The 10,011-nt window shown below is 35.5% G+C and overlaps 1 long non-coding RNA gene across 1 annotated transcript; it reads right to left on the bottom strand.

The window, feature by feature from the left end:
* Nucleotides 1-1,452: 1,452 nt before the first annotated feature.
* Nucleotides 1,453-5,970, bottom strand: LOC141543236 (uncharacterized). The gene is made up of 3 exons (XR_012482389.1): nucleotides 5,844-5,970; nucleotides 3,354-3,401; nucleotides 1,453-1,565 (listed from the first exon to the last, which is right to left on the bottom strand). It is a non-coding gene; the product is annotated as an uncharacterized LOC141543236 (long non-coding RNA).
* Between the last annotated feature and the right edge of the window lie 4,041 nt (nucleotides 5,971-10,011).

The following is a 10,011-nucleotide window of genomic DNA, read 5'->3' as shown; positions in this document are numbered from 1 at the left end:
GTAAGGCAGCTAACCAGCTTTAGGTCTGATGCATCTCAGAACTCCTGATCTTGTGTATCAGCTTAATGCACCAGCTTCAGCCTCCCCAGTAGCAGTACCATTGAACTCAGTGGGACTATTGTATATTAACTATTTTTGGTTAAATATAGGGGAAATGTGGATTTGGAGTTTCTCAACATCAGAGGGAGATGGGTCACTACAAATGAAGTATTCCTGATTCCTGAACTTAGAAACAAGTTGAAAAGAAAACAGAGATAAGCAAGAAGAAAAGCTGCTTACAGAATTTGAATTTATCAGACATTAGAAACCAAAACACATAAGCCTATGGAACTGAGAAGCTGAGACCAAATAATTAGAAACAGATAGACTCTCTAGTTCCTGTGGGAACTGATGTGACTGGAAAAAAAGGTTTGATATTTGCAGTTGATGGCAGAAAAACAGCATCCTATGCTGTTAAAGTGCTAACTACAGAAAAACTGCTTTGCTCCCATGTATTATAATCCATGGCTTTTAGCAAAGGAGAAAACACTAATAGGTTCACGTATGTTGCTCTTTATTTTCATCTCTGAGTTGAGAGGAAGAAATCCTTTAAAACTCATAAAGAGATCAGAATACTTTTGCAGAAAACTGTTTTTCAGTGAAAGAGCATTGTGTAACTTTAGTGCCCACCCAAACAAGGCAGATCTAAGTTACTCTGCAGGTCACAGTCTAAATGTTCAGTTTGCTAAAAGTTTATACTTTTTAGTAGCCTAAGAGAAGGAGAGAATCCCCTTCCTTGAGTCAGAGAGTAGAGAAACCTAGGAGAGAAGTGCCATCCATCATAGAACATATGATATACCTGTTCTCTGAAGATATTATGAAAGAGTGAATTGTAGCAATGTGGTGGATATGGCTTCTTCTGGAGAACTAGTTTAACCTGCTAAGTGAGTATAGCTTGGGGCAAGTGAACCAGTTCCAGTTCAGGAAGAAAAGGCTAGAGAGAGTTGGAGAGAAGTGTCATACACATGCAATACATACAGAATTGACATAAAGAGAAAAATACAAAATAGTTTGGGAGACATAATAGATATAGCCATAGGATCATAGATTTTGTGCTAGAAGTGACTTTGGAGGCCATTATCTCAGGTTCTAGCCTTTCCTCAGACATGTGCAAGTTGTGTGATAAGGGCAGATGTCAGACTTTTTGAGAATCAGTTTACTTTTCTATCAACTAGGGATAGTAGATTCCATATTACAGAGGTTGTTGTGAGGCTTAAATGAGACAATTCACATAATGATTTTTGCTATTGTGAGCCAAGCAATATTAGAAATAGCCACATGTAGCTCCAGAGACAGCACATGAAAACTAATTTTTTTGTGTGTTACCAATCTTGAGAAATTCCTCCCCAAGACTGATTCAGTCTGATTCAGGGACATGGGTAGTCAGATAGTCAGATACTTACTTTGAGTAGTGGTCAATTTAAGTGATGATTTTTTAGCTGCTAAAGTTGTCTGTGTAGAGTCTGAAGTTGTCGCAGGATCTGTAGTTGGCTCTGAGGTGGTTTCTTCAGAGATATCTGGGCTGGCTGTTGTTTTTTCAAAAGGAGTAGAGTTGACACTTTCAGTTGAAAATAAACTCCTGAATAATTGACTTTGGGAAACTCAAATATTTCCCAATTTTCACAGGATTTGGGAGAAATCTGGGCAGTAATTGGAGCCAAGGAATCCCCAGTGGCAGGGATGTCTATGTAGAATTTTGTCATTTGGGCATTTTCTCTGTAGGAAGAGGGATCAATTTGAATCAAAAACATGGCCAGATTTATGGAGAGTATATCTGTTTTCAAGACAGGCAGGTATGGTATGTCAGGAAGTATCACAAGGAGGATCTGCCATCTCTCCTTTTTCTGCCCTAATATTACTGTACTATGGAAAAAACCTACATTTTCATTAGTTTGGTTAATTTCTGGTATGAGAACTCCCTATATCAAGTCAGATCCAATCCTTAATTCAGTTTGATTTGTACACAAATCCTAGAGCAGGACCAGAAGAACATAAAGATTAAAAGATTTTTTTCAGGATCCAGTCAATAAATTCCATTGACCATATTTGAATCATGGTCTTCCCAATTCTAAGCCACCATTTTGCTCCCTCTTGATTTTACCATAGGCCAAATGGTATTTATTCATTTCTTCACTCATTTATATGGTATTTCAACAGACACTTATTGAGAATCTACTCTATGGAAGGCAAAGTACAAAGAATAATATGACACATCTTTGACCTCAAGGAGATTAGTATTAACAAAGGAGATAAACATGATCATTCTCTAAGAAATGAAGATGAGATAAATTAAATATTGACCATAATTCTTTACATTTCTATAGCTTTTAATCCAGGATAATCTTCTGAAGGAGGTAGTACAAACGTTATTGTTCCTATTTTGCAACTGAAAAAGTTAAAGCTTTAGAGAAGTTGTGATTTAACCAGCATTGAACTGGTTGACTATCCATGTCTGGGCCTTTCTACTGTACACTACTGTCTCTCAAGAAGGATACAAAGAAAGCATAGTGGAAGTACAGAGGAAGGAGGCTCACTGCTGAAGGAAGATCGGGGAGAGCTTCAGAGAGTGGGTACCATTTTGATTGGCCCTTAAATACTGGTAGGATTTGTAGGCTGAATTTGTAGGTGCTTTCCATCAGGTAGAAGGAAGTATTAATTTAGGTGAGTAAGTGCAGAAGAAGCTTGGAAAATGGAAAATAGTCTAATCTTGCTTAACTGGAGGTCATGGGTATGACGTAGGAAAAAAAACCTGAAAAATTATATTAGGAAGTAAATGAGAAAGGTATTCAGTGATAGACTATTGAGTTTAGATCTTATTGGGGCAGATAATGGTGGGCCACTGAAAATATTTGAGAAGGGAAGAAATATTATTGCAGGTATCCTAACTTTTTTTTTAAATCTTGTGTTCGTTCCAATTCCTTATGTTTAAACAAAACTCATCTCTCTTCCTCTTTATCTGGCATCTTATCTTTATCCAAATCTAACCTTCAGACATACTATGAAATTTCCACCCCATCTTGTCATCCTTTCTTCTTTAAAAGGTATTCTTCCTTCTTCCTGGAGCTTTTTTCCAAAATCATATTTCTCAGTCTATTTGTCCTCACTTATATCTTAACCTAACTTCAGTTCTGATGGACAGAGCCCAGTCTAGATGCTCATAGGTCTGTCCTGATTTCTGATTCTGGGTCCTGGCTATGTGTTCTCTCCCACATATGGAGAGCCACAGGAATGCAGAGTCAATCTTTTGTGTTCCTTGTATTATTTGTTGGCACCCTCTCCCAAGGACTCAGGTTCAAGTGAAGGAAGGGACTTACCACTACTGGGGTTAGTGTCTTCAGTACCGGAGTCAGAGGGAGTCTCTTCTGCAAAGAAAGAAAACAAAATCACAAAGGAGAGAACTGATCAGCTCTATTCTGGACTGAAGAGCTAACAGAAGGAAAAGTTTCAGAAGAATCCTACTGCTCACCACATATTTATTTGTCAAGAAGTTTTGCCTGATATCTAACCTGCAGTTAGTCAGTTAATAATAATTTCTGAAGCACCTACTATATACCAGGAACTATGCTAAGAAAAGGGTATACAAAGGAAAGCAAAAAATAGTCTCTATTCTCAAGGACATCAATGTTATAAAACAAGTGAGGTATGGGATAAGTTTGAATTAACAGAGGGAAAGGAAAAAAATGAAGGAGGGCTGGAAAAGGCTTCCTGTAGAAACTGGGATTTGAATTTGAAAGGAAGTCAGGGAAGCCAAGAGAAGGAGTACTGAAACTGAACAGAAGACGGAATATCTGGAGGGGAAAGGGGAGCATGAAAAACCAGTGTCTCTTTACCACAGAGTACACCATAGATATGTAAGATACAAAGAGACTGGAAAGGTGTAAAGGAGACAAATTACGAAGGGCTTTGAACACCAACTAAAAGACTTAGGGCAGCTGAGAGGCAATACAGTGTATAGAGTGCCAGGAAAATTCTTCTTCTGAGTTGAAATCTGGCCACAGACCCTTACTAGTTGTATGACTCTGGACAAGTCACCTAACTCTGTCTCAGTTTCCTCATCTGTAAAATGAGCTGGAGAAGAAAATGGCAAACCACTCCAGTGTCTTTGCCAAAATGGGGTCACTAAGTATTAGAAATGACTGAAAAATGACTAAACAACATAATTCTTCTTGCAAAATGCTAATTATGGGTCGAAGTCACAGAACAAATCCCACTTCACAGTCCCTGCCTCTGTACTAGGAGCTGTCCATAGAGTAAAAGGGTTCAGTTCATTAATCAATCAATATTGATTATTATTAATTAAATAATTATATAAATATAAATAAATAATAATTAACAAAAATTACTAAATACTTATTTTATCCTGGACACAGAAGATACAAAACCAAAATGAAATAATTGTGCTTCAAGAGTTTCCATTCTATGGTATATGCACATGATTTAGCATATACCGTATATCTGTAAAATATGTTCAAGGGAAGGAGGGATGGATGCTAGAGCTGGAGAGGGTGAAACAAAGAAAGGAAGTGATGTCTGAATTGAATCTTGAAGGAAACAAGGGATACTAAGAGATGAAGACCAGGCATTGCAGGAAAGGGCAACAATTGAGGCAAGACATAGGGATAGGAGATTGATTATTATTTATGAGAAATGTCAAGAAGCCAGTTTGCTTAAACAATACAGTAAATAATTCATAACAGAGTTGAAAAGGTAAGTTTAGGAATTTTGTGGAAAGCTTTAACTGACAAAGAGAAATATATATATATATATATATACATATATATACATATATATGTATATATATATATACACATATATATACATATATATGTGTATATATATATATATATATATATATATATATATATATATATATATATATATATATATATATATATATATATATATTCCTAGAAGTCATAGGGAATCATTGAAATTTATTGAGGGAGGGATAGGGATGGGGGTGAAGGATGACATACTCAGATATGCACTTTGGGAAAATCATTGTGGTACCTATATGGTTTGTGGATTAGAGAGGAAAGAGAGTTGAGTAGATTTTAGGTAAGACCTCTTTTTGGGGATCTAGGCTGAATCAAGGACTTGGGACCAGATAGAGATAGTGGTAATAAGGAAAGCTTAGCTTGACATAGACTTTTCTATGGTACTTTATCCTGTGACAAAGAGCTTTATGTTAATTATATCATTCAATACTTCTAATAACTCTGAAACTAAACAGCTCTGGGTTAGCCCTATTGTCTTATGAAGAAAATTGATGCCTAAAAGATGTTTGATGTCCAAATGATATTTCAAATTTCACAGCTAATAAAATAGGTTAGCCAGGCCTTGATTCTAGTCTCTATCCAATCTTTCTCTTGGCCATGGCAATTGTTTGTCAGCCTGTGGATCTCATGGACCATTCAACTTTAATAAGGTTAAGAGCTATACAGAAAATAATATACACAATGATTACAAAAATCAAAGTGAAAAAGACAACAATCCCAAGTTATTGTGTGATGATTTGTGCATAGACTATAGTACTACTATTACAAAACTAATAATCTAAGATTATGATTATTATTATTAAGAAAGGACCTTTTGCACTAGATCAGGTGACTTTAGGATCCCTTCATCTTTTTTCCTTTTATGTCCCAAAACTAGTTTTAGAAGCAGAAACATGGAGAGTGCTCATAAGACTTTTGACAAAGTTGCTGCCTCTTACAGGAGATATAATTAGGGAAGGCTGAATCACAGACTTCTTTAGGGGTCCCAGATTTTTGCTGAAGGTTTGGGAAGAGGGTTATACTCACCTCCATGGATAAGGGTGCCAGCCAGACCTACCAGGAAGAGAACAATGAAGAATTTCATCTTTGCAGAGAAGACGTGGAGAGACTTCTGAGATGGAGCAAGAGGTGTTTATGAGGCCACATGCTTGCCTGGATCTTTTTAAAGACATTAGTAGCCAATGGGAGTTGAGATGAAAAGGTGAATTCCCTCCTCCCTTGACTCCCTCACCTACCCCACCTCCTTTCAAATATCACATGTTAAATCAACAAAGGGAGGATAGGGACAAGTGTTTGACTTTCCATTTCTTGGCCAGCACTATTGTTCCCCCCTTATATCATTTGGGCCATTCTCTTTGTTTACAACTCATCTACACTTGGCTTATGGAGGTTAATTTAGGTAGCATGGATGTTAATTAGGTAGTTAATTTAACCAGATAGAAGATAAAAGAAGACTTTTGTCTATTTGGTATGCTGTAGTAGGAGGAAAGCTGGCATGAAAATTGTTAGTGTTCAGAAAATTGCTTTGTGAGTTTAAATTTTCTAACCTCTCCCAAAGGGACCTCCTCTATTTGTTTCAGATTAAGAATAGGAATTAGAAGTTCTTCGAAATCAGGATTGGGTTTGGGAGTCAAGGAATTCAATGTTGACTGCTCCCTCCACAATCTCATTCAGACTATAATAGATCCAAATGTTCCCTTGATCTCTGATTTGTAGGCACCAGGGAGCTTTGTTATTTCTTAATCATGCTCCATCCTATGGGTTGGAGGGTTGAGAGGGTCACTAGTTCCCAATCTCATAAAATTTTCCAGTCATAGATTTTAGGACCAGACATTTTAATGAAGACCATCTCAGACAAAAGAGTGTGGTATTAATCACATACAAAAGATTATCTATTATCTATTATTTACCTATTATCAAATAATTATATTTCTTTTTTTTTTTTTGAGGCTGGGGTTAAGTGACTTGGTCACACAGCTAGGAAATGTTAAGTGTCTGAGACCAGATTTGAACTCGGGTCCTGCTGAATTCAAGGCTGGTGCTCTATCCACTGTGCCACCTAGCTGCCCCCAAATAATTATATTTCTAAGGCAACTTGCTTATTGTTGACTGATTTCCTTACAACAATTCTGATAAAGTTGGAGGTGTGGGGAGGATGGGGAAAGAGCCCAAGTTGGCTTCATAAAATCCTTTTGACTACATCTTTGTTTCTTCTTAATATGAGAAAGTGAAGTAGAATGATGTTAGTGGGAAATGTCATGATTATTGAGAGTCCAGAGCCCTTCTTCTCTCTCTGATATTGTCTCTAACAAGACATATGAGTTTAATAAATCTCTTTCCCCTATTGGTCTTAATCTCTTCATCTTGAAAACCATAATGTTGGACTGGATGTTCTCTTAATCTCATCTAGCTGTTACATTTATGATTTTTATTTACTTCCTACAAATGTTTTACTCATACTAATGTAATTTGGATTATAGTGTCAACATTTGCCTGGTTCCCTGACAAGAAGTGGTGGAAGTAGTTGTTGAGGGAAAGAAGGAAGGCAGATGAGCATTATGTGAATCTTACTCTCATCGGATTTGGATAAAAGAGAGAATATCAGACATATTTGGTTTTACAGAGAAACTTGTCTCACCTTATAGGGAAATGGGAAAAGAAAGGGAAAGATTAATAGAAGGGAAAAAAAGTATTAGGGGAAAGGTAATTTAAAAGGGAGAAGGGCTCTAATGGGGCTGGTTGAAGGAGCTAGTCATCAAAAACAAAATACTGGGGAGGAGGGAAGGGGAAAAGCAAAGAGAAAAGCATAGCTTAATGTAAATAAGATGGAAGGAGATACAAAATTAGTTATTTTAACTGTGAATGTGAATTGGATGAACTCTCCCATAAAACAGAAGCAGATAGCAGACTAGATTAAAAACCAGAATCCTACAATAAATTGTTTGCAAGAAACACATTTAAACTATAGTGATACAAACAGAGTGAAAGTAAAGGACTGTAACTTTATGCTAATAAATTTGACAACCTAAGTGAAATGGAGGAATACCTAAAAAAATATAGATTGCCCAAATTAACAGAACAGGAAATAAATTACTTCAATAGCCTCATTTTAGAAAAAAAAAATAGAACAAGTATTAATCAACTCCCTTAAAAAAATTCCCCAGGACAAGATGGATTTACATGTGCATTCTACCAAACATTAAAAGAACAAATAATTCCAATACTATATAAACTATTTTTTTAAAAATGAAGGACTCCTACCAAATTCCTTTTATGACACAGACATGGTACTGATATCTAAACCAGGTAAGATGAAAACAGAGAAAGAAAATTATAGACCAATTTCCCTAATGAATTTTGATGCAAAAATCTTAAATAAAATATTAGCAACAAGATTACAGAAAATCATCCCCAGAATAATATACCACGACCAAGTAGGATTTATACCAGGAATTCAGGGCTGGTTCAATATTAGGAAAACTATTAGCATAATTGACTATATCAGTAACCAAATTAACAAAATTCATATGATTATCTCAATAGATGCAGAAAAAGCATTTGATAAAATCTAACACCCATTCCTATTAAAAACACTGGACTTTTTCTTAAAATGATCAATACCATCTATTTAAAATCATTGTAATGGGGATAAACTGGAACCATTCCCTATAAGATCAGAGGTGAAACAAGATTGCTCACTATCACCATTACTATTCAATATTGTATTAGAAGTGTTAGCTTTGGCAATGAGAAGAAAAAGAGATTAAAGGAAATAGAGGAGGTAATAAGGAAACCAAATTATCACTCTTTGCATATGATATGATGGTATACTTAGAGAATCCTAGATATTCTACTAAAAAGCTATTAGAAATAATAGCCTGGATATATCAATTGAATATAATAAAGATGTCAATAATCCCTAAACTAATCTATTTATTTAGTGCTGTACTAATCAAACTCCCAAGAAACTTTTTTACTGACCTAAAAAAATAATAACAAAATTCATCTGGAAGAACAAAAGGTCAAGAATTTCAAGGGAATTAATGAAGAAAAAAGCAAATGAAGGTGGCTTAGCTGTATCAGATATAAAACTATATTTTATAAAGCAGTGGTCATCAAAACCATTTGTTACTAGCTAAGAAATATAGAAGATAATCAGTGGAATAGGTTAAGTTCCAAGAACAAAATAGTCATTGACTATAGCAATCTAGTATTTTACAAAACTAAAGGCCCCAGCTTTGGGGATAAGAATTCACTATTTGACAAAAACTGCTGAGAAAATTGGAAACTAATGTGGCAGAAAGTAGGCCTAGACCCACACCTAACACCATATACCAAGATCAGGTCGAAATGGCTTCATGATTTAGACATAAAGAATGACATTATAAACAAATTAGAGGAATACAGGGTAGTTTACCTCTCAGCTTTGTGGAGGAGGAAGGAATTTGTGACCAAAGAAGAATTAGAGATTATTGATCAAAAAATAGATAATTTTGCTTATATTAAGTTAAAAAGTTTTTGTGCAAATAAAACTAATGCAGACAAGATTAGAAGGGAAGCAATAAACTGGGAAAACATTTTTTTAACAGTTAAAGGTTTTGATAAAGGCCTCATTTCCAAAATATAGAGAGAATTGACTTTAATTTATAAGAATCAAGCTATTCACCAATTGATAATTGGTCAAAGGATATGAACAGACAATTTTCAGATGAAGAAATTGAAACTATTTGTAATCACATGAAAAGGTGCTCCAAATCACTATTCATCAGAGAAATGCAAATTAAGACAACTCTGAGATACCACTACACACCTATCAGATTGGCTAAGATGAAGGAAGCAATAATGACCAATGTTGGAGGGGATGTGGGAAAACTGGAACACTGATATATTGTTGGTGGAATTGTGAACGAATCCAACCATTCTGGAGAACGATTTGGAACTAAGCTCAAAAAGTTATCAAACTGTGCATATCCTTTGGTCCAGCAGTATTTCTACTGGAATTATATTCCAAAGAGATCTTAAAGGAGGGAAAATGTGCAAAAATGTATGTTTTACAGCCCTGTTTGTAGAGGCAAGAAACTGAAAACTGAGTGGATGCCAATCAATTGGAGAATGGCTTAATAAATTATGGTGTATGAATGCTATGGAATATTATTGTTCTGTAAGAAACACCCAGCAGAATTATTTCAGAGAG

The sequence above is a fragment of the Sminthopsis crassicaudata genome, chromosome 5 (genome assembly GCF_048593235.1).
Source record: "Sminthopsis crassicaudata isolate SCR6 chromosome 5, ASM4859323v1, whole genome shotgun sequence".
Lineage (NCBI taxonomy): Eukaryota > Metazoa > Chordata > Mammalia > Dasyuromorphia > Dasyuridae > Sminthopsis > Sminthopsis crassicaudata.
The sequence above is the reverse complement of the archived record's forward strand: the minus strand, read 5'-3'. Positions and strand labels throughout refer to the sequence as shown.